General features: G+C 30.0%; 1 protein-coding gene across 2 annotated transcripts in view; it reads right to left on the bottom strand.

Annotated features, from left to right (window-relative positions):
- Positions 1–22,686, bottom strand: part of LOC129909845 (zwei Ig domain protein zig-8) — a 430,837-nt gene that overhangs the window by 129,233 nt on the left and 278,918 nt on the right. The gene's annotated exons all lie outside the window — the stretch shown is intronic.

The following is a 22,686-nucleotide window of genomic DNA, read 5'->3' as shown; positions in this document are numbered from 1 at the left end:
TTTTAGTTGTGCCTTCGCCTTCGTCTTGGCTTGAATACAACCCCAGAGGGTAGGAAGAAAATTTTCCATTTTTTATTCTTTTGGGAAAAATACATGTTTTTATTCTTGTTACTTTCTCCAAGAAACATAATTCACTTCTCAAGAACCTCAGGGTTAATATTGTATTATGTTTATCCTTTCCATATTTCTGGGGAATACCGAATACTTTCTTTTTTTTTTTCTTCATGAAAATTGAATTATTTTATTTGGAAATATTGAAAAGTTGAAGATTTGCATAATTGTGTGTGTTTGGTTGATGTACATATGTATGTTAAATTTATGTATAGATTTTACAATGGCTATGTGCTTATAATAATTGAAAATGCATTTATGTTAAAAGTCTTCTGGAGAGTTATTTCAATTATGTAGGGTAAAAGCGGGTGATATGGCGCGGCGGGTGAGATGGCGCACTTTAAATATCTTTTACATTTATTGCTCTAAAAATGTACGAAAAATATTTTTAGCTTTCTTTAAATATTTTAAATCGAAGTAGCCAGTAATCGTTTCTTTATCTGTGATACAAAAAATAAAAAAAAATTTCAAAGCAAATCATGTGATGATTTTTTTCGAATTTTTTTTTCGCCCTTTTTTTTTGTTCCGATATTTTGTGAGTCGTTGGGATCTTGGATGCCCTTGATACACCAATACATACCAGAGAGTATAAGTTATGCATTGTGTGTGAAATCTAGCTCTAGTTCTATCTGCTTTTTATGGGTGCTTACGAATATGAGTTATGCGCAAAAAGGTGAGATGGCGCAGTTTTTTGCGGGTGAAATGGCGCATTCCCTACTAGAATTTTTTAATTGAGTATAGTTTTAGCATGTGCCATATCACCCTCAACATATTTTTTTTAAGTAATTCAGCCAAGTTCAAATTTTATAAAAAAGACGACTAGTTGCAATCTATTATACAGCATGCATTGGTGCTTGACTCCTTCACATCGTTCAACCATTTGTGCAATGAATTTGGCAATAGAAACCTAAAACAAACTCATGCGCCATCTCACCCACCCTATAGGAGGAGATGGTTTTTTTTAAACTTTTTTTCTATATTAATTTAAAAATATAAATTTAAAATATAAAATTCCTTAAAACAAACAATACGTTGGATATTGAATAGAACATTTTTGCATTGTTAGAAATATGAAATGAGGTTTACTTTGAAAAATATGACAAAAACAAAAAAGGTATGCCATCTCACCCGCTTTTACCCTAATCGTTGTTAACCTTAAAAGTGGATTTGGCAGTTTGACAGATGTCAAATAAAATCCAAATTGATGTAAATATTAGTTTATTGATTCAATTCATTTAAAAAAATAAAAATCTTTGTGGATACTAGAAAATTACATTATTTAAACTTAGGTATAGACTGAGAACTGGCAGCAGTTTTTTGCGCGAGAGGTAACCGAGATTCATACTAATATTGAATTCAGTCAGAGTTAATTTTTCAGAAAATGTGGATTTAGTAAAGGTAACACCTTAAAATAAGTTGAATCCAGACGCCCTTCTTTCCCTAACTGCAAAAATGCCCATTTTAAGAAGTATTAATCGTGCCAAAATATACCTGAGAGACGAGTCCAGAGGCGTATGTTGAGCTGACGGGAACCCGGGGCAAAACAAATTTGTTTCTCTTATATATGTACATCAAAATAAAGGTCTTTTTAGGCTTTATTGATAATTAAAAACCAAATGTTTCTTGGAGGTCTTTTTGCCGAGTAATTTGTATCCAAACATATTTTTTTCTTACATTCAAAGTCAGATATCTACGGAACAAACATCAGAGTCTCGAAACAAGTTTTGGTTTACAGCTTTGCGTTCACCAAGGGGTCGAAAAAAATTAATTTAAAAAAATTCCTTCAAATGTATCGAGTATGATATCAAAAGAAAGGTCTCTTTAAGGTGCATGCATAACTTGGAGGTTTTGTTGCTGAGTTATTTGCATCCAAACATTTTTTTCCTACATTTGGAGGATGATACCTGCGGACCAAAGTCTCCATGATTTTATACGTGTCAGCATAATCTTTTTCACATTAGATGTCAAAGTCGATTTAATTCTACCGTTTCTTTTTCAGTATCCATACTTGACTGAATCCACTTGTATCTGGCAACCCTATTTCAACAAAAAAAACTACTACATCACCAACCTTTTTCCTCGTAACTTCATTGTTTTTTTTTTTTTTTGAAAATGGAAATATGTGAGCAAAGATGATGAGAGAAATTGATAAAATAATGTGAATATTGTATTTACAAATATAAAATGTGGTAACCCTGCTCCAATGTAAAACAGCCAACTTAAAAAAATAGTTTTTAAGGAAAAAAATCATTCACGATAAATTTAAAGGCACCTCATTTATCAAATCATTTCTTTAATACTCTTAACCTTTAACAATAAGTGTTGAAAAAATCACCAATATATCAATCATTTATTCAATGCCTTTAAAGACGCAATCGATTCGTCTTGACTGCAGATTTGCATAAATTAAAGAAGTTACCAAGCAATTCCCGCAAATACCTCTTATTTGAATAAAGAGTTTTCATAAAAAAATTGTGGTGAAAAGGTGTTTTTTTCGAAGAGACAGTAAAATCTGCAATTGGTCCCAAGAACTTATCTATAAATGTTTAATTTGTCATCAAAACCATAAATAAAATGAATTATTGTCTTTTTGGAACCAATTGCAGATTTTACTGTCTCTTTGAAAAAAAAAACACCCTTTCACCAACATTTTTTGTATGAAAACACTTTATTCTTGCTTTCTATCCCAAAATCAATGTTTTTACCAAATTTCATGAGGGTGACCCATCATTTTTGTTTTCACTAAAAAAAAACACCCTTTTAACAATGATATTTTTATAGACACTTTAGATTCTTGTTTCTTATCTTAAAATTAACATAATTCCTGAATTTCAATAGGGTACCACTAATATTACTCAAGTATTACACAATTTTTCAAATATACCCATATTTTCTTTACTTCTAAAAAAAACACTTTTTCACATAAAAAAAATTTATAGGCTTACATTATTCGTAATTCCCATGGGAAAGAGAACGTATTTAATGAATTTTCTAAGGGTACCATTTATACCATTGATTTTATCGGACTTATCGCGGATTTTTTCCTATTTCCCAAAAAAAAAAACATCCTTTAAACTAAAATATTTGTATAGACTGTTCGGGTTCTTGGTTTCTGTTATAAATAAAACATTTTTACCAAATTTCATTGGTGTAACAATTTTTTCCTGGTTTTTGTGGTATTAATTCCGAATTTCATCATTTCCTAACAAAAAAAAAAAAACACCCTTTTACTCAGGATGATTTTGTACACTTTATAGATTCTTATACCAACCAAAACATTTACACCAAGTTTTAAAAATTAATAAAATTTAAATCAGCTGTTATGATACCTTCCTTACACACAACTTAACCCATCAAAAAAACACCCTTTCACCAAAAATAATTTTAAGAACTTTATGAATCCTTTATCCCTGCTTGGGTTTCTGTTATATTTTACTTGTTGAAGTCAAAAAACAAGCACTCTTGTTTTTAATCGGCAATAACTTTTCTTAGAGCAATTGTATGGACTTTATTTTTATGCCATTAGATTCAGCATCAAAAAATACCTTGAAAACATGTGTCATATGATGATATTCGACAAACAATTTTTTCAGTATATTTTTGACCTTCACCCCCTCCCTCTTGTCCGCGAAAAAACACCCTTCCACCCAACTTTTTTTTTTATAGACTTTTTTTGTACTTGGTTCTTATCCCAAAAGCAAACTTTTTGCCAAGTTGCATGAGTGTAACAATTTTTTTTGTGTTTCTTGATTTTATGTACTATTTTACCTGTACTATAAATAAATAAATACTATATAAAATAAAAAATCAGATATGTATATCGTATTTAAAATAAAAAAAAATAATATTTATTTTTTTTTAATTAGGTACCTTGATGAAAAGATTATTATTATTTTAAATACATATTTTAATTATTTTCTTTGTAAAGTTAATAGGCTCAAGGGTTTAAGTAGTTTACATTCGAAATTCGATTTTGTTTTTTGTCTCAAACCTCAAAAATAAATTAATCCTATTAAATGTGTTATTCATTCATCAAAAAAATTGGATTAACTCATATTTCACTTTGATATCGAGATTTAACTTCTGAAAGCATGCGATTTTCAATTAAAAAAAAAATAATTCCCTCAAATTATTGAAATGAAATATTGATTCACATGAAAGTAAAACTCCCACCGTATTTCACATCCATCTATACTACAAACCAAAAATACCTATATTAAAATTAGTTTAAATTAATTATAATTGTTTTTGAAATTTCTAATGTTTAGAAATAATAATTTGTTTTAAAACTCAACATCAAATTTAAACACGTTCACAACATTACCTTTTTGCTCTATCTAATGGTAATAGTTATAGAAACCATTCCCAATAAGTAATTTTTCAATATGAAAGTTCTGGATACCGTTAACTTTAAGCCATTTCCCTCTAATTTTCCCCTCATCATGACTAACACACAAAAATTTGACTTTGTTATTGTATAAATAGAACGTAAAGCTAATGGTAATCGTTAAAAATAATAGCAACAATGACTTCCGTCCGCCAACAAACCGATAATAATTACCATCGACACATTTCCATGCCTTGGCAGACCAACAAACATTACGCTCTTCGAACCAGAATTAGGACCGGAATCCAAAGCCTGTCCGCCGTCCGCCTGCTGTCCGTCTCTAAAACAATGAAATTAATATAAATTTGTTGTTCCGTGTCTGTGCAATTTTGGGCAAAGCCAAAAATGAATTCGGCTCCATGCCACATGAGTAATTAAAACGATTCGCGATCCGTAATGTCCTGGGAAGCGAACTCGAACATAGGTCATTTTGATTGAGTAATGTAAAATGTAAGTGCGGGTGTTGTATAACGTTTTTGTGTCGAATTTAGAGGGAATGGCCTGAACATAGGTAATGTATAATAGTTCTTTGAACATTCACTAGATGAGTCTATATACTATTTAAAATGACGACCTTGTTTTTGTAATCAAATTAGCCGAGGCGCGAGATAATTATTGTTTTGAAAATTTGCCAAAAGTTAAATCGACCGTAAATCAGATAACATTGTACGATTATGGGTGGCAAGGAGGCATAGCTTTTTTATCACTGAGAGGTTTTGTTTGCCAGAAATTATTATGTAGTAGTTACTGTTTTAAAATTTGCTTTTCCACAGAAATATGTTAGAAATTAGTGAATTTTTACTATAGAAGTCTGCAGGACGAAAATCCTCACATCGAGAAGGCATTGTTAAATAGGAAGTCCAAGTAATGGAGTATTCCCAGAAAATTTTATCCAAAAATTTTGGAAAATTGTGAACATAACAGTTCTTTGTTGTTGAATAGATTAAAAGCCACACCAAAAGCAAAACGCTTTACAGAATATTAGAAGTTTATGTGATTTTCATGGTGTGTATTGTGTGTGTTTATCTGTGTATATGATAGATTATGAAGTTTTACAAAAAACAATTTTTTGACGGCCCACTAGTAAAATATAGTTTAGATATAGTTTTAATCAATTTAATAAAAATCACAACTTACAGAAGTCAAAATGGGGATAAAGGTCTGCCAGGTCTCTTCAAGCAAAAAATAAAACCATCATTTAAAGAAAAACCCGATTACCTACATGATTGAAAGTTGATACCATAAGAGTATTTATAAATTGTACAAAAATATGACGAATCAATTAAAGAGTATTTGAAGGCAAAAAGGTTGCCAGGTAAGGTAGAAGGCTGACATTTAGTACAACAACAGCACTTAATAACATATTGAAGTCCACATATTCGGGGTCCTGTGAAAATTCGACTAAGAGGGAATCGACTGTATATTCATAGGGTTGCCAGATACATCCAATTAAAAAAAAAAAAAACAAAACAAAAAACAAATTATTATTACTTATAAAAAGAGGTTGTCTGTAAAGCCGGTTTACGGACTATGATTTTACGTGATAACGTCGTCAGAAAACAGGTTGTGTATTTTTGTTTAAAATGAGTCATTTGAAGCGTTTACTTATTTAAAACAATCATAATTTACAAGAAAAAGCTAAAAAAAAATACTTTTTTTATTTTCTCATTATATTAATTTTTTTATTTAAAAGCTTACAAAAAAAAAAAATTAAGCAATTTAAAACCCAAGTATTTCTTCTTTTTAAAATTTTTACAATGCGAAAAAAGTATAAAATTAATTTATTGAAAACAATCATTTTCATCAAAATAGCAAAAAAAACATGAATTTTTATCTTCTCACGTCATTAATTCCATTTTTTCCATAACAACCTATAAAAAATTTTATACCATCGGAAAGCTTATTGTCTGAGCTCAAAATATGTATATATATCGAGCATATCTATGAGACATCTAAAAAGCGCTAGTATTTTTTGAACTCGATCAAATTTCATTAAAAAAAAGCAAAAAAAAAGCATTTATTTTTATGTTCTCACGCTATGGAATCAATTTTTTTGTTTGACAACCTATAAAAAAATTTTACATCATGTGAAAGCCTATTATATCACCTTTCATATGACGTATCAATCTCATTTCAAAGATGCCTACAAAAGAAGTAAGTGTTTTTTAAAGTCAACCATGTCGAATTTCCAGACTGAGATTACGGTACTTCCCACACTGGTGGCTGTTCGGGGGGCAACAGATCTCCACTGGTGTTTTGAGGTTTTTCGCAAGTTTCTTGATTTAACATTGTGCAGGTTGTAGTTAGTCTACCGTTATGTGTGATATACCAAATGAAAGGTAATTGTATCAGGATGCTCATAATAGTTTAATAAAATTTCTATCTGCTATTGGTAAAAAGTTATAACCTGTTGAATTCTAAAATTTTATTTTACCGTTATCTCAAAATTGTGTTTACGAAAATGATTGAAACTTCGCACACATTTATTCGTGGTCATGGTCTATCATTACTCCATATACTTTATTCCTGTATCTATTAAAGAAAAAAAGATAAAAATAAAAAACGATGAAAATCGGTTAAAAACGGTCAAAAAACGTTGTTTTTTAAAAACTTGTTTCTTCTGTTATTCAGTCGAAACTCAATAAACGATTCCAATTTGCACATGTTTGCATAAGGCCTACATGTCCTATAAGTTTGAGATTTTTTGAACTCTACAAAACAAAGCTAAACATCAAAAACTACCCAAAAATACCCCTAAAAAACAAGGTGTTTTTTCAAAAATTCATTTTTCGAAACGCAGAGTGTTGGAAAAAATTCCGTATCAGACGCCTAATTTTTTTTTCCTCATCTTTAACCTGGCACCTTTAGAATTGCCAAAAAAAATTTCCCCTACCCAAAATCATCATTTTGTCATAGCCCCAAGCCCCAACACGTGTACAACATTCAAACAAAACGTTATAACTTAGTTTCAAATTTTTTTAGAATTTTTTCTTAAATGCAGTTATTCTTAAATTAGTCTCATCTATCTATAGCAAAAAAAATCAACTCTCTACGCGTTTAGATTTTAGCTCAAATTTCATCTTTCCGTTTTACCCCTGTTTACCCTATTTAATGACGGAATTTTTAAAAATCCTTCATTTGGATTAAGCTATAGGTTATTATCTATCAAATAAGCTATAGAAGATTTTTGTATCTCTAATAGTTTATTTTTAATTTTTAATTGAAATTTTTGCCGCGAGAGTGGAACGGGAGAAAATGGCGTCACTTTTTTGTGGTGGCTGCCATGGTTCATCGATTTATAAGAGGTTATCATGTCAAAAGTCCTGAAAAGATCCAAATTTAAACCTTGATAAGAACACACCTATTTATATTCTAGGAGGACACAAATCGACACAAGCCTGGGGTTAAAGGGTTGCCAGAGTCATGAAATCAAATATATTAATTGAAGGTAAAAATCAGACCAATTTTAGTACCCTAAAATTAGTTTAAATATATGTAGCTCTTGCAAAGGAGGATACAAAAATAGAGTAGTGGGTAAGAAGGGGTTGCCAGAAGTTATCGAATTTAATAAAAATCAAAAATCTGACGAGATGAAACAAGAAGAAAATCTTTTTACGCTCTATTCGTTGCTGAAAACCAAGTTTCTTTGACGTTTGGTTACTGAGTTATTTGCACGCAAACATTTTTTTCTTACATTCGGAGGCATTTACTCGTATCTACGAACCAAAATCTCGAATCAAGTTTTGGTTTTCAGACATAATTTTATCGATGTATAGTTTATTACTATTTTTTTTTTTTTTTGTTAGGTAACTAATTTTAAAATTTTATTACTCACTAGAACTAAGTATAAAATTGGTTGTTGCAATTGCTTGAGTCATTTACAAAAGTGAGAAATCATAGTTTAATGACAGATACAACATAAGACAACATTTGTAAATTATTTTTATAAAAATCGTTAATAGTCTATTTAATAGACCCGAGCTCCAGAGCAAAAATAGAACAAATTCGTTCAAGACTTTTTATTGGCGATTATGATTCCTTGGCATACAAGAATACTCCAGCCAAAAGTGCTACTAAATCCATTGGTGCATTTCTGAGAAAACGGCAACACTGGTCGGTTTTCAGTTTTTTTGATTTAACTCGAAAACCAAGCCTGACTTTGAAATGGTTCAAAGACACTTTTCATAGCAAATTAAATTTTCTGTCAAGTTAAGATGGTTAAAAAATTTAAAAAATTATTTTTGACTAAAATTCTAACCTAAAATCAAAGAAAAAAAAGTTAAAAAAATGGCAATTTTATTTTTTTTTACTAAATCAAGGAGCATTTTGTGTATGTAGCCGGGACGTCCAAACTTTGTACTAATGAAATAAAGTAGAGGTAAAATCCTTTGATAATATGTAATTTTTATTTTTTTTTGTCAAGAAACAACTTAAATGTACCTATTCAAAAATTAGCACTTTTTCTAAATTTTTGACTTTTTTAGTTAAAAGCAAGTTTTTGAAACTCGATAAAATCGTATTAATTGGTAACTTTTAGACTTTTAAAGTAAACATACTTCGAGGTATTGATTTAATATAAACTAAATAATATGACAAACAAAAAAATTTATTTGCATCCTTATGGCCTTTTGTGCAATTTTGTGTATGTCCATTTTTATAAATTCGGGTCGAATGGATGGACGGAGAGCCATTAGCTTTGGTCTATTGCATAGAAGAACATTTAATACCAACTCTTTTACTGTTTTCAATGGCCTGAAAATCAATTCTTGTAAAATCCGCGACCAACGAAAAGTTTCTCTTGAAAAACGAAAAAAATACTCTAATGAGTTTGAAACAAAATAGCTCAGGCAAATTAGTAAATCAAATTGCACTTTTCGCGGGACAAATTTTTTTCATGGAACGTGTTTAGGTGAATGTCCTTATCGTAAAAGTGAATTTTTTGGGATGATAAGATATCGGGAACAGCCGTCATCTTGGAAAAGAGGTCGGTGCCGTTTTTATTTTATAACTCCATTTTTACTCATTTAAACCAAAAATGTCCGAGGATAAACTTATTATCAAATAAATTATCTAAAAAATGGTATACAAATGAATTCCGTGAGTTAGTTAAATTCAATTTTATAGTCGGTCAAAATCCGGGTTCTTCTCGCAAGGTTAAGACAATATGACATTTTTTCAAATATCTGAAGAACTTTTGATTTGTTTGGGATTTTCTAAAAGAATGAATTATAGCACTTTTAATTATCTATGAAATGAACCCTTTATTGTTTTTGTAACCATCACATTGTGGAAGCAACAAACGTCGAAGTCATGATATACGATTTTTAAACTGAACATATTTGGGATTTCAATAGTTCAAATAAACAATCAAAAATTAAACACAATAGTCTCGAAAACATAACGGCTTACACAGCTCATATCTTGAGTTATACTTATCGTAATGCTGAGATTGAGGTGTTCATGTTTAGGAAAAATGACAGGGCATCAGTTCTTATATTTAGAATTTTAAATAGTGTCACTTTAGCTTATTCACATTAATTGGAAAATTCACTTCATTTAAAACCTCGAAAACCATATAAAGGTTAACATTAAATATTTCAAACTTTGAATTCAATATTTAGACGAATATAGTTAAAAAACTGTTTACTTATATTTTGGTTATACCTCCACTTCAAAAATTTGCTCGGTCTAATAGAAGAAAACTTGATATTTTCTCACTTTTGACTGGTAGAATGTGAACTTCGACGTTAGATAGCTTATACATTATGTTGGTTACAGTAACGATAAAGGGCTCATTTCATAGATAATTAAAAGTGCTATAATTCATTCTTTTAGAAAATCCCAAACAAATCAAAAGTTCTTCAGATATTTGAAAAAATGTCATATTGTCTTAACCTTGCGAGAAGAACCCGGATTTTGACCGACTATAAAATTGAATTTAACTAACTCACGGAATTCATTTGTATACCATTTTTTAGATAATTTATTTGATAATAAGTTTATCCTCGGACATTTTTGGTTTAAATGAGTAAAAATGGAGTTATAAAATAAAAACGGCACCGACCTCTTTTCCAAGATGACGGCTGTTCCCGATATCTTATCATCCCAAAAAATTCACTTTTACGATAAGGACATTCACCTAAACACGTTCCATGAAAAAAATTTGTCCCGCGAAAAGTGCAATTTGATTTACTAATTTGCCTGAGCTATTTTGTTTCAAACTCATTAGAGTATTTTTTTCGTTTTTCAAGAGAAACTTTTCGTTGGTCGCGGATTTTACAAGAATTGATTTTCAGGCCATTGAAAACAGTAAAAGAGTTGGTATTAAATGTTCTTCTATGCAATAGACCAAAGCTAATGGCTCTCCGTCCATCCATTCGACCCGAATTTATAAAAATGGACATACACAAAATTGCACAAAAGGCCATAAGGATGCAAATAAATTTTTTTGTTTGTCATATTATTTAGTTTATATTAAATCAATACCTCGAAGTATGTTTACTTTAAAAGTCTAAAAGTTACCAATTAATACGATTTTATCGAGTTTCAAAAACTTGCTTTTAACTAAAAAAGTCAAAAATTTAGAAAAAGTGCTAATTTTTGAATAGGTACATTTAAGTTGTTTCTTGACAAAAAAAAATAAAAATTACATATTATCAAAGGATTTTACCTCTACTTTATTTCATTAGTACAAAGTTTGGACGTCCCGGCTACATACACAAAATGCTCCTTGATTTAGTAAAAAAAAATAAAATTGCCATTTTTTTAACTTTTTTTTCTTTGATTTTAGGTTAGAATTTTAGTCAAAAATAATTTTTAAAATTTTTTAACCATCTTAACTTGACAGAAAATTTAATTTGCTATGAAAAGTGTCTTTGAACCATTTCAAAGTCAGGCTTGGTTTTCGAGTTAAATCAAAAAAACTGAAAACCGACCAGTGTTGCCGTTTTCTCAGAAATGCACCAATGGATTTAGTAGCACTTTTGGCTGGAGTATTCTTGTATGCCCAGGAATCATAATCGCCAATAAAAACTCTTGAACGAATTTGTTCCATCGAAAAGGGTCTATTCAATAGACTATAAAGCCTTTATTAAAAAAAAATAAATTTTTTGACATTGCTGATAAAGCAGACATCGCTATTTTTGATTTAAAAAAGTCTTATATCCCTCTAGGCTCTACTGAATCACCAAAAAACATTGATTTTAAAGTTTGAAAGTGCTTTCAGCCGGTAGGGCTATATCCTATAGCTCCATAAAATCTATATAGAGAGAATGCTTTGGGAACTACAAAAGGATTAACTCTTCTACAAACACACATCATAATACTTCAAAGTATATTATTTAGCTATTTAAAACCCCTAACAGGTAATTTACTCCTAATTTTGCTTCTTCTAAATACAAAGGTAGGTATGTGATTAAAATAATATTCGTAAATTTCGTATACCTATCTTTTGATATTTTTCAAAAAAGCTAAAGATGTTCAATAATTCAAATAACAATCGTGAATCCTGTCTCATAAAAATAATATTCGTAAATTTCGTATATCTTTTGATATTTTTCAAAAAAGCTAAAGATGTTCAATAATTCAAATAACAATCGTGAATCCTGTCTCATGAATGATTCCAACAAAATTCTTTTCTTTGTGTGCTTTGTTAAACAAATACCTCAATGCCTATGGCACTGCTTTTTTTTAACCCCAAAAAAAAAAAACTTCTGTCTGATTAAGAAGAAAGGAGCAAAAAAAAAGAGTATAGTAGAAAAGGATCCTACGTGTTTTGAATAAAGGATAACCATTGCGCTTCACTTGATAAATGTTTTCTTTAACATCAAAACAGCCAAAGTATTTTTCTTTCCATCCATGGTTGATGGTTTGGTTATATATATATATATATGTTCTGGGTATGGGTTACGTTTTTACGTAACTATGTATTTATTTTGTTGAAAGGTAGAATACTATATAACATCTCGATTATTTCTTGGGAAATAAGGATGTACGCCCAAATCAACAGCATTCCGGGAATTCAATTGAAAACTCAATTTCCACCTAAATACACATTCACTTTTAACCCATACACAAGATGGCGTCAGTGTTTTGTTTTCAGACAATCAACTTTCCCTTAAGATATTTTCTTTTCAATTTTTGTGTTTCAAGTTTTTCTTCTTTTCCTTCTTGTTCCTCTTTGCAATTTAATCCTTTTTTTTTTGTATTTATTTTTTTTTTTGGAAAATGGAACAAGGAAGTGATCTGAAAACACACAGAAAGACTTAAAAGTATTTCAAGCAGTTGCTATGATACTTACAGTGTCTGGTTTTATGTTTTTACACTTGAAGAGTTCATTTTTGTAATCGGATTCTAGAGTATTTTTTTCAAAAATTGAGGTAAATGTAGGATACCAACCTCGTTTCTAAGATACATGTAAGATGTCTGGTTATAAGATACGACACAAGAGGGCCAACATCTTAAATTTAATAGTTGGAATGAAGAATTTAATTTTCAAACAGTTTTTTGAACCCAAAAAGCTTCTACTTTGATATCATACATAATTTCTAAGAAAAATCCCCAACTCACATTCCTGACTGATTTTGTGTGTCAATTACATTTATCAATCTTATTTTGATACATTTCTTGCAAACAAAATAAAAACAAATACTACCTACATAAATTTTTCAACTTGATTGTTAGCAAATAATATAAAACGTACCCTATAGGATTTCAAGTTGGCTTAGCAACCAAAAAAAAAAAAAAAAACTTCCATCCTTCGAATTCTCATAAAGATGAACAATTTTAAAATGTTCTGCAATTCTATTTACCTTCGACCTCGCCATTTGCTTCACCGAATCTTTATATCAAAAAAGAAAGACAAAAAAAAAAACAAAGATGCAAAATAAATTGACCGAACAAAGTCAATGTTTCCCAACTTCCCAACTGATTTGGGTTTGCTTTTGAAGGAATAATGGAAGATAGCATTCAATTTAAAGAAGGTCCTGTATCCTGATTATTTACACAATTTGATGATTTTTTTTTTTTTTTTTTGTGTACAATCTTAAAGCCTTATTATATTTCAAATAAAAAAATTTAAAGGACCTTTAGTGCGACATTGACCACTCGTCCTTTATTTATGAGGATGAGAACTTTGTTTAAGCTTTATGTCCTTTTAAATGAAACTCAAAAAAAAAAAAAAAAATTAATGACCTTTTTTGTCCTCTATATTTATATTAAGATGACCCTCAAAATGAAGATTTGGATTTGACAATATTTTGTTTTTGTATGAAAAGATTTATATCATTTGACAATTTCTATGAGAAAATGTCAACCCCACCCATTAGTCATCAATTTTCAGAATTATGTTATTCTTAGAGAAGAATCACGTGATTTAGAAGAGCTGTTTAAGATTATATAAGCCAGATGTATGTAAGCAAATTGTATCTTATTTAAAACAAGTTTCTAATTTTTTTGGGACATCTTTTGTAGGTTCACATCTGTTAAAAGATTTTTTGTTTTAATAAGTAATTGCTATATGACATTAAACCTAATAGATCTGGGGACTAACTTGATACCGTAAATAAATACAGAAATGAAATAAATTATTTTAAAACTAGAACCACCATCACTTAAAAAAAATTCCATCAGGTCACACTTCACATTTTTATCATTTCTTTTAAAAATTACCAACAGGCACAAGTTTTTTTTTATTTTTTACTGACTAACCAGGCAAAATCTTACTATGGGAACACCCCCAAAAATAGACTTAAAAATAGTGGTTACTTAAGGTTGTTTATTTTTTCAAAATTATTATTTTCCGTTCCGTTTTGATGCATTTGTTGTCAATAAAGAATCCCTGGCGGATCGTGACACTCCCGAGTAATAATTTCTTATTAAAGTGAAAACTTCTTTAGTATCGTAGTGATTTGAAACAAGATGAAACGAAAACGCGACAGGAACATTCAACTTGTTATAACTTTTTTGTTTTAATAGATAGATGAATGATAGATAGGTAATTAAATAAATTATAATTGTACAAAATTTCAAATTAATTTTATATTCAAAATTCTATTCCAACACACGTTATATCTTTTGATCTAGTGCACATACCAATTTGATTTAACTTTAATACACATGCTGATAACATAACCTTTTATTTGATATATCACACATAACGTTACGTGCTCTACAAGTTACACAATTTTAAATTGAAAAAAATACCTCAAAACACCTGTGGAGATCTGTTGGCGATGACCAGCTACCAGTGTAGGAAGTACCGTAATCGCAGTCTGGAAATTCGACATGGTTGACTTTAAAAAATTCTAACTTCTCTTGTAGACATCTTTGAAATAAGATTTATGCATCATTATACAAGGTGAAACAATAAGCTTTCACATGGTATAAAATTTTTTATAGGTTGTCGAACAAAAAAATTGATTTAATAGCATGAGAACATAAAAATAAATGTTTTCTTTGCTTTTTGGATGAAATTTCATCGAGTTTAAAAGATTGTAGCTCTTTTTGTAGATGTCTCATAGACCTGATCGATATAAATATTTTGAGCTAAGACAACAAGCTTTCAGATGATATAAAATTTATATAGGTTGTCATATATAAAATATGGATTTGAAGGTGATAGAATAAAAATAGCAAGAAAAATGATTTTTTAAGGTTGCACTTCTACCACGTCTTAATTGCACACATGATTTTTTTTATTATAATTAGATACATACAACCTTCACAATAAAAATAAATGCACGACTCGGTCGCAAGTACTTGCTCTTAGAATTCAACGTTTCGGACGCATTTTGGACGCGTTTCGGACGCTTTTTGGACGCGTTTCTGACGCGTTTTGGACGCGTTTCGGACGCGTTTTGGACGCGGTTTGGACGCGTCTTTGACGTTATTATAGTTAAATGCCATTTAGACATTTGTCAAAAAGAAAAAAATTACTCTGATATTCTTTATTTTTTTTTATCTAAAGTTTAACAATTTGTATACTTAAGAATAAGGACATGGCTACTGCCGTCTGCCTGATTGGACGCGTTTTGAACGCGTTTCGGACGCGTTTTGGACGCACTTAGCACGCGTTTCTGACGCGTTTAGCACGCGTTTCTGACTCGTTTAGCACGCGTTTCTGACGCGTTTTTGACGCGTTTTTGAAGCGTTTTGGATGCGTTTTTGGCCGCGGTTTGGACGCGTCTTTGACGTTATTATAGTTAAATGCCATTTAGACATTTGTCAAAAAGAAAAAAATTACTCTGATATTCTTTATTTTTTTTATCTAAAGTTTAACAATTTGTATACTTAAGAATAAGGACATGGCTACTGCCGTCTGCCTGATTAATTTTTTTTAAAATGCGTTGTAAACGTTAGTGTTTCGGACGCGTTTTGGACCCGTTAAGGATGCGTTTCTGACGCGTTTAGCACGCGTTTCTGACACGTTTCTGACGCGTTTAGGACGCGTTTCTGACGCGTTTAGCATGCGTTTCTGACGCGTTTTGGACGTGTTTGGGACGCGTTTCTGACGCGTTTTGGACGCGTTTTGGAAGCGTTTTGGGCGTGTTTTGAACGCGTTTTGGACGCTTTTTGGACGCGTTTTTGGTCGCGGTTTGGACGCGTCTTTGACGTTATTATAGCTAAATGCAATTTAGACATTTGTCAAAAAGAAAAAAAAATTACTCTGATATAATCACTGGAAAAGACATTAAGGGCCGGTTTGTTCACAGTCGATTATCGTTTAATCAAGGATTATTCCATACAAAAATCCTTGATTAAAAGATAATCGTGTGTGAAAAAATCGGCCCTAAGTACAGCTTTTAAAAAACTTGTCGAAAATCAATAAACTGGCTAAATAAAGATTGGCAGCTTTCATCAGAAACTCCATTCGTTTTTTTTTCGAGGCCATTTGAAATTCCTTCAAAAAAAGTATACAGACAAAAATTCAGAGGTACAGAGAAGGAGATCGGAAACTTCTGACTCCATACTGGTTTGCCTACAAGCTCGGATTGATGCTTTTGGCTAAGTTTGTGTAAAAAGTCTGACGATTTTGGTTAAGTATGCGTGAAAACACTGTTGTTTCATTGTTTTTTTATTTTATATTTGAATCATTTATTTTCAAAACATGATAAGTCCATGATTTTAAATTTAGCAGGAGAAGAAAAAAACGTTCTATTTTCTTTTGATGTGTGTAGCAAAATTTATAAAAAATATATTTTGTAGAACTTCTGATTAGGTACAAAATACCGTTTCGTTTTTAATTTTTGGAGCGATAGTTCAAAAGATAAAAAATAAAAACGCTTTTGGACTTATCATACTTTGAAAATAAACGGATGTGAAACAGTGGCGTACGTTGAGTCGCCGGGGCCCCGGGGTAAGACTAAATTTTGGGGCCCCTTTGATATTCTGGGGCCCCTTAGTTACAAAAAAAATTACGTATACGCCATACGTTTTTTTTTTGTATGGCTTATTTATTTTAATTAATATGTTCGTAATGCACTTTGCTATACATAGGTACTTTAAATGTCTCTCATAAAAGTAGTAAACACTTGTACTAGGGGCCCCCAAAATTAAATATTTAGAGACCCCTAAAATACAATTTTTTTAGCTAAGAATTTATAGTTCTTGGGGCCTCTGTTCTGAAGTAATAAATACATATTTTATTTTCCATCATCAGACATAATTTTTTTTACTTTGGGGCCTCTGAAAAATTGTTTTTAGAGCCTCAAAATTAAGTGCTTAGAGCCCCCTAAAATATAATATAATTTTTTTGGTGCCAAGAATTAATAGGTATTGGGGCCTCTTTTCTGAAGTAATATTCGGAATGCCACCAATAACGTAATGTTTTTATTTTGGGCCCTGATGTATTTATGTTGGGGCCCCTGAATTTATATTTAATTTTCCATTTGATTGTTTTGAACCACTTTTGAGGATCCTCAAATAATATTTTTTTTTGCTTTTTTGGGGCCCCTAATGTATTATTTGTGGTGGCAAAGATTTTTCAAGTAATATTTTTTGGAGCCCTAAGATAAAATTATAATTTTTCTTTAAAAAAAGCAGTTTTTTTTTTTGGGCCCCTGGGGTAACCTTTTTTTAAAATCAATATATGAACATATATTGTGTGGCTACCAATGCATTATACATTACACTGAATGACATAATTTGTCTCCCTGGTTACTTCGTAACTCAATTTATGCTAACAGTTTCCTTCTCTGCATTGTCTCCAGTGGATGCCCTGGGGTCGGTCGGGGGCCCCAGGGCACCGCCCCGCTTGCCCCAAGGGAGTGTACGCCCCTGATGTGAAATTAGTTTTAAAATGGGTACCCAATTTTGCTTTCATCCCCAGTCTATCACAAAATTGTATTTGAGATTAAGATATAATGTCCGGAGTGCTTCTTTAACTTTAAAGACACTTTAAACTTAAGATTTTCAGCCAGTAGCTTAATATAGCATTTACACATAAAAAAGCTGTTGTTTATTTTCAAAAGATGATAAGTCCGGGACTTATCCTGTTTTTGATACTAAAAAAATATTTCGCTTAGCTGTAAAATCGGATATAGATGGAGTAGATACTTCATTATTTTGAAGATAGACGTGGTTATCCCTAGAGTAACAATTTAGTCAAAAAAACGAATTTTAAAAAAAGTGGACTTATCATGTTTTGAAAATAAATGGTTCATTTATTCACGGATACGAAAGAAATTACAACAACACTCCTCCTTTTGGGTAAATATCTCTGCAAAAATCTTTTCACATTTTTTTAAATTGTTTTGTATTGTTTCTAAGCTACAAAATGTTATAAAAAACAAATGAAACGTTTTGGAAAAATTATGATGATTTTGTGATCGCCAATATTTTTGAAATATGCATTATGTACCTGATACCTTGCCTGTGAATTAATGTTTAGTATCACTATTCTAGCCCAAAAATAATATGCTTTTCTAACTTCATCATCAAAGTCATGTCATGAAATTAAGCCAGGGGAAATGTTAAAATTAAAATGAAAGTTCCTGACTTTTATCATACTTTTATATTGGTGTTTCGTCGCTCCTTTTGTCATCTTAGGAAAGTTTGTCGAAAATTTAATTTCAATAGAAAAAAATGAAAGTTGATACTCGCTTAAACGCACTTATGTTACCTTCTGCTGCTATACTACTCCATCGCCATCAAATTTGGTAAACTATTCTTTAAAAAATATTTTAAACATAAAAATAAAATTTCGAAAAAAAAATTCATCAAACCATTTTGAAAATTAATTTTTCAAAAATATCAATGATATTTTTTTCTAAGGGCCAATTTTTCAATAGTCAGTTAAACAGTCAGTTAGTACTTATTCCTAAGGATAGGGAAAAATTCAATTTTTCAACAAGCAGATATAGCTTATTCCTAAGAATAAAACTATCTGCTTCTTTCGGAGACGAATAAAAATTATTCTAAGGAATAATCTCAACAAAAATATTGTGTCAGTTGTCAAAGCTGTTTTGAAAGAATTTTTAAAAAAATACAGTGGAAGAAAACAAAAACAATCATGAATAAAAATAACGTTTAATTTTAAATATTTTTGAATTTGACAATTTTTTTTTGTTATTCTGTAGAATAACTCTTATTCTTGATTGAAAAATTCAATGTTTTTATCTGACTGTTTATGAGCCTAATAACTTTATTCGTCGAACAGTTAACTGACTGTTTATTAGAAGATTGAAAAATTGGCTCTAAATATCAAAAATAGCTACATATATTTTTCGAAATTTTTTTTAAATTCTAATGTAACTCTTTTATAAGAAAAAATTTGGTTAAGTTACTTGCGATAAAGTATAAATCAAAAAACCGAGCTTGAAGGAGACCGAACTGTTGGTTTTTCTTGAGTCCAAATATTTATAGGTTGTTTGTTTAGTTTAGAGGATTCAGTGTTTTTTTCAACTTAAATGTTTTTCGAAAATTCACCTCCCTAGTCATTTATTTTTTTATAGCTCTTCTTCACAATGTTTTCTATAATTGCACAAATACCAAATTATGTGCGGTTATAGAAGAAAACTTTATAAACAATAAATTAAATTTAAAAAAACTTATATTTACCAATATGCATCATTTAAAACCCTTTTTTTCAAAAAAGTCATATTTACTTGGCTATAACAACCAAAGTTGTTTTCCAAATAGTTACCAACATACAGAGAAAAAAACTCAATACAAACATTTGAAAATTGAAAACTAAAAAACTTTCCACCAAACTCATGAAGCAGACTTGAATATCGATATTAAAACTGTCAATGCAGTTCGGTTACAATACAGCGAGTAGAGTGTTCATATTGCTGCGCTGCCACCAGCCGAACACGATGGTCTGATGTTGAACAAAATCATTGCCTGCATCAACTTTGTAATAATTTTCCAAGCAAAGAAGGCAAAAGTATCTACCTACTTTTCAAGGAGCAGCTTTATAACCTTTCTGTGTGTTGATGCTGGATGGCGAAATTGCGTTCAAAAAAATCTTGTGATGGATAAAAAATAATTACTGGCGTAAAGAAAAAAAAAAAAAAAACTCAAAAAAACTCTGCAAGTAAGCAAAACTTCGTCCTTTTCTGATTGATGTTTCGATTAAGGGTATATATAAGTTTTTTTTTTTTTTTTTTTTTTTGTTATAAAATTTTATAAGTACCTATATTGTAGGACTTACCTAACAGTTGTAGGGATGGCAGTCACAAGTTGTTGCTCTGTTCTTATAGTTTGTGCAATGTCTGTTAAAAAATACTCAAAAACTTGTCAAAACAAGCAGTGAATTGAAAACAAAAATTTTTTGTTGAATAAAAAAGTTTTATTTTTTTTATTTTTAAGCTTTCAGAACAAAGTTACAGAAGTATTTAGCTATTTTTGAATTTCTTTTTGTCAACAACATGGATTCTGGATTGTCCAGTATTTTATTGAAGTGGGACTTTGTTTGAATGCTGGTACCTAAGGATCATGAAGGATTTTTTTTTTTTTTTGGTTTGTTCATTTTATATGACTTTTATTTTTTTGGTATTTTTAATTTGTAATACCTAACTAATAAGCACCAGAATGTTTTATTTTTTCGTACTTGTTTTTGTTTGTATTTATTTTTGTTTTCGAAAAGCAGAACACAATGCAAAACCTGTGTCTTTAAATAAGTAAGTGGGCAAATTCTTTCCGTGGTTTGAAATCTAGTGCTTTCAAGTTTAAACAGAATTGTGAGTTGTTAATATAATAACGGTAGTCTATCAAGCATTATGTGGATTGATTCAATTTAAAAAAAAGCATATTAACTATATAATAAAACAGAGCTACTGTTTTAATATTATATGTTTTTTAATTGGTCAAACATTTCCTCAGTTTAAAGAATACAATTATAAACAATTATGTACAACTAGCCCTAAGCCCTTTTTGACTTAAAATTGATGGAGTTGAATTGCTTTGAACATTTAAGGAAAAAATTGCAGTAAAAGCATTTTTACCATTTTTGACGCAATGTCAATGTACTTATTGATACAAATTTGATGATTTTGAGCTGTTTTGAGCATTTAAAAAAAAGGGTGTTTTTACCATTTTTTGACAACATTTTTAGAAAAAAGTGTGTTTTTACCATTTTTTGATGCAACGCCAATCCAATGCACTTACCTATTGATCCAAAAATGATGGTGTTGATATGTATTGAACATTTTTGAAAAAAAAAAAAAAAATCATTAAGTGCATTTTTACCATTTTTGTTGTAGATACCTAACGCCAATGCATTTTTTGACCCAAAATTAATGGTTTAGTTGAATTGTTTAAAACATTTTTGAGAAAGTACATTAAGTGCATTTTTAATCACCAATTAATGCACTAATTAGCCCAAAATTGATGGTATTAAACTGTTTTGAAAATTAAAAAAAAAAATGTATTCAATGCATTTTGACTGTTTTTAATGCAACGCACTTTTGCACTTTTTGACCCAAAATTTTAAATATTTTTTGAAAAATAAGCATTAAGTGCATTTTTAATCAATTTTGAGCAAATCCAATGTACTTTTGACCCAAAATAATGGTTTTGTACAGTTTTGAACATTTTTGGAAAAAAGAGCATCGGATGAATTTTGAACCATTTTGGTGCAAAGCCAAAGAACTTATTAATTAAAAAAATTGAGGTAAGCATTTAGCATGTTCGAAATGTTTAATATTCGGTTTAGCAATGGGAAGTGCTTTGGACTGTCAAGATATAGTTTCTGGGTTCAAATCCATCCAGCCTTTATAAACTAAAATTTTGTACAGAGGTACTACCTCTTGCGAGAAACTGACACAGCCTACAAGAAAATAATTGTCATGAATAAGTAGGTACATATTACTCTTTTCGTTTGGACTTTGTATTGATTAATTTATTAAACGCACGCTCTTTTAGTATAAGAATTTTAATGAAATTTCGTGCGCTTTATTTTACTGCCACTCTCTGAAAACTCTTAAAAAAATTTTATTAGCTGGCTCTTGTTTTCTCTTTACCAAAACTGTTTTTAAATTTTAAAGAAAATAAAATGCACGACTGGGTCGCACGTACATACTTGCTCTTGTAGTTCAAAGTATTGATATCTTAAATATATATATTTATATTTATTAGATTTTTGTCTACTTATGCACTACATAACTTTTTTCAAAATGTTGGAAATATGCTTTATTTAATAAAAATAATAATCACATTATTCGCGGTTAAGACAATCTACTCTTTTGTATAAGTTTGACAGCTATAAGACAACAATAAACAAGGTTTTTTATCACATTTTCCAAATTTAAACAGTTGTATAAAGTTATACAAAGTTTATAAATAAGGGGGATAGTGTAAATTTATGATTTTGTTAAGTTTCGAAAAAAAAAAAAAAATTATTTTTTTTTTTTTTTGCTAAAACTTTTTAAATATTTTTTTTACATTTTACACTTTAAAATGATATGAAATAGATGTCTTTGAAATGTCTTTATACGAACCTTTAAAATATATCAAAAACGGAAACGCCATATTTCCGTTCCGGCATTTTTTGAAAAAAAAAAAAAAAACAAACTAAAAACGCAGTTGTGTTAGAATCATAGAATCAATAAGAATATTACGTACACCAAATTTAATCAAAATCATTAGAGTCGTTTTCGAAAAAATTGCAATACCTCGAAAACGGTATATGGGAGATATGCGTTAAAAATTAGATATTAAAAAAATATAAAAAACGGACCTAGGAAATT

Source organism: Episyrphus balteatus, chromosome 2, assembly GCF_945859705.1.
Source record: "Episyrphus balteatus chromosome 2, idEpiBalt1.1, whole genome shotgun sequence".
NCBI classification, from domain to species: Eukaryota; Metazoa; Arthropoda; class Insecta; order Diptera; family Syrphidae; genus Episyrphus; species Episyrphus balteatus.
The sequence above is the reverse complement of the archived record's forward strand: the minus strand, read 5'-3'. Positions and strand labels throughout refer to the sequence as shown.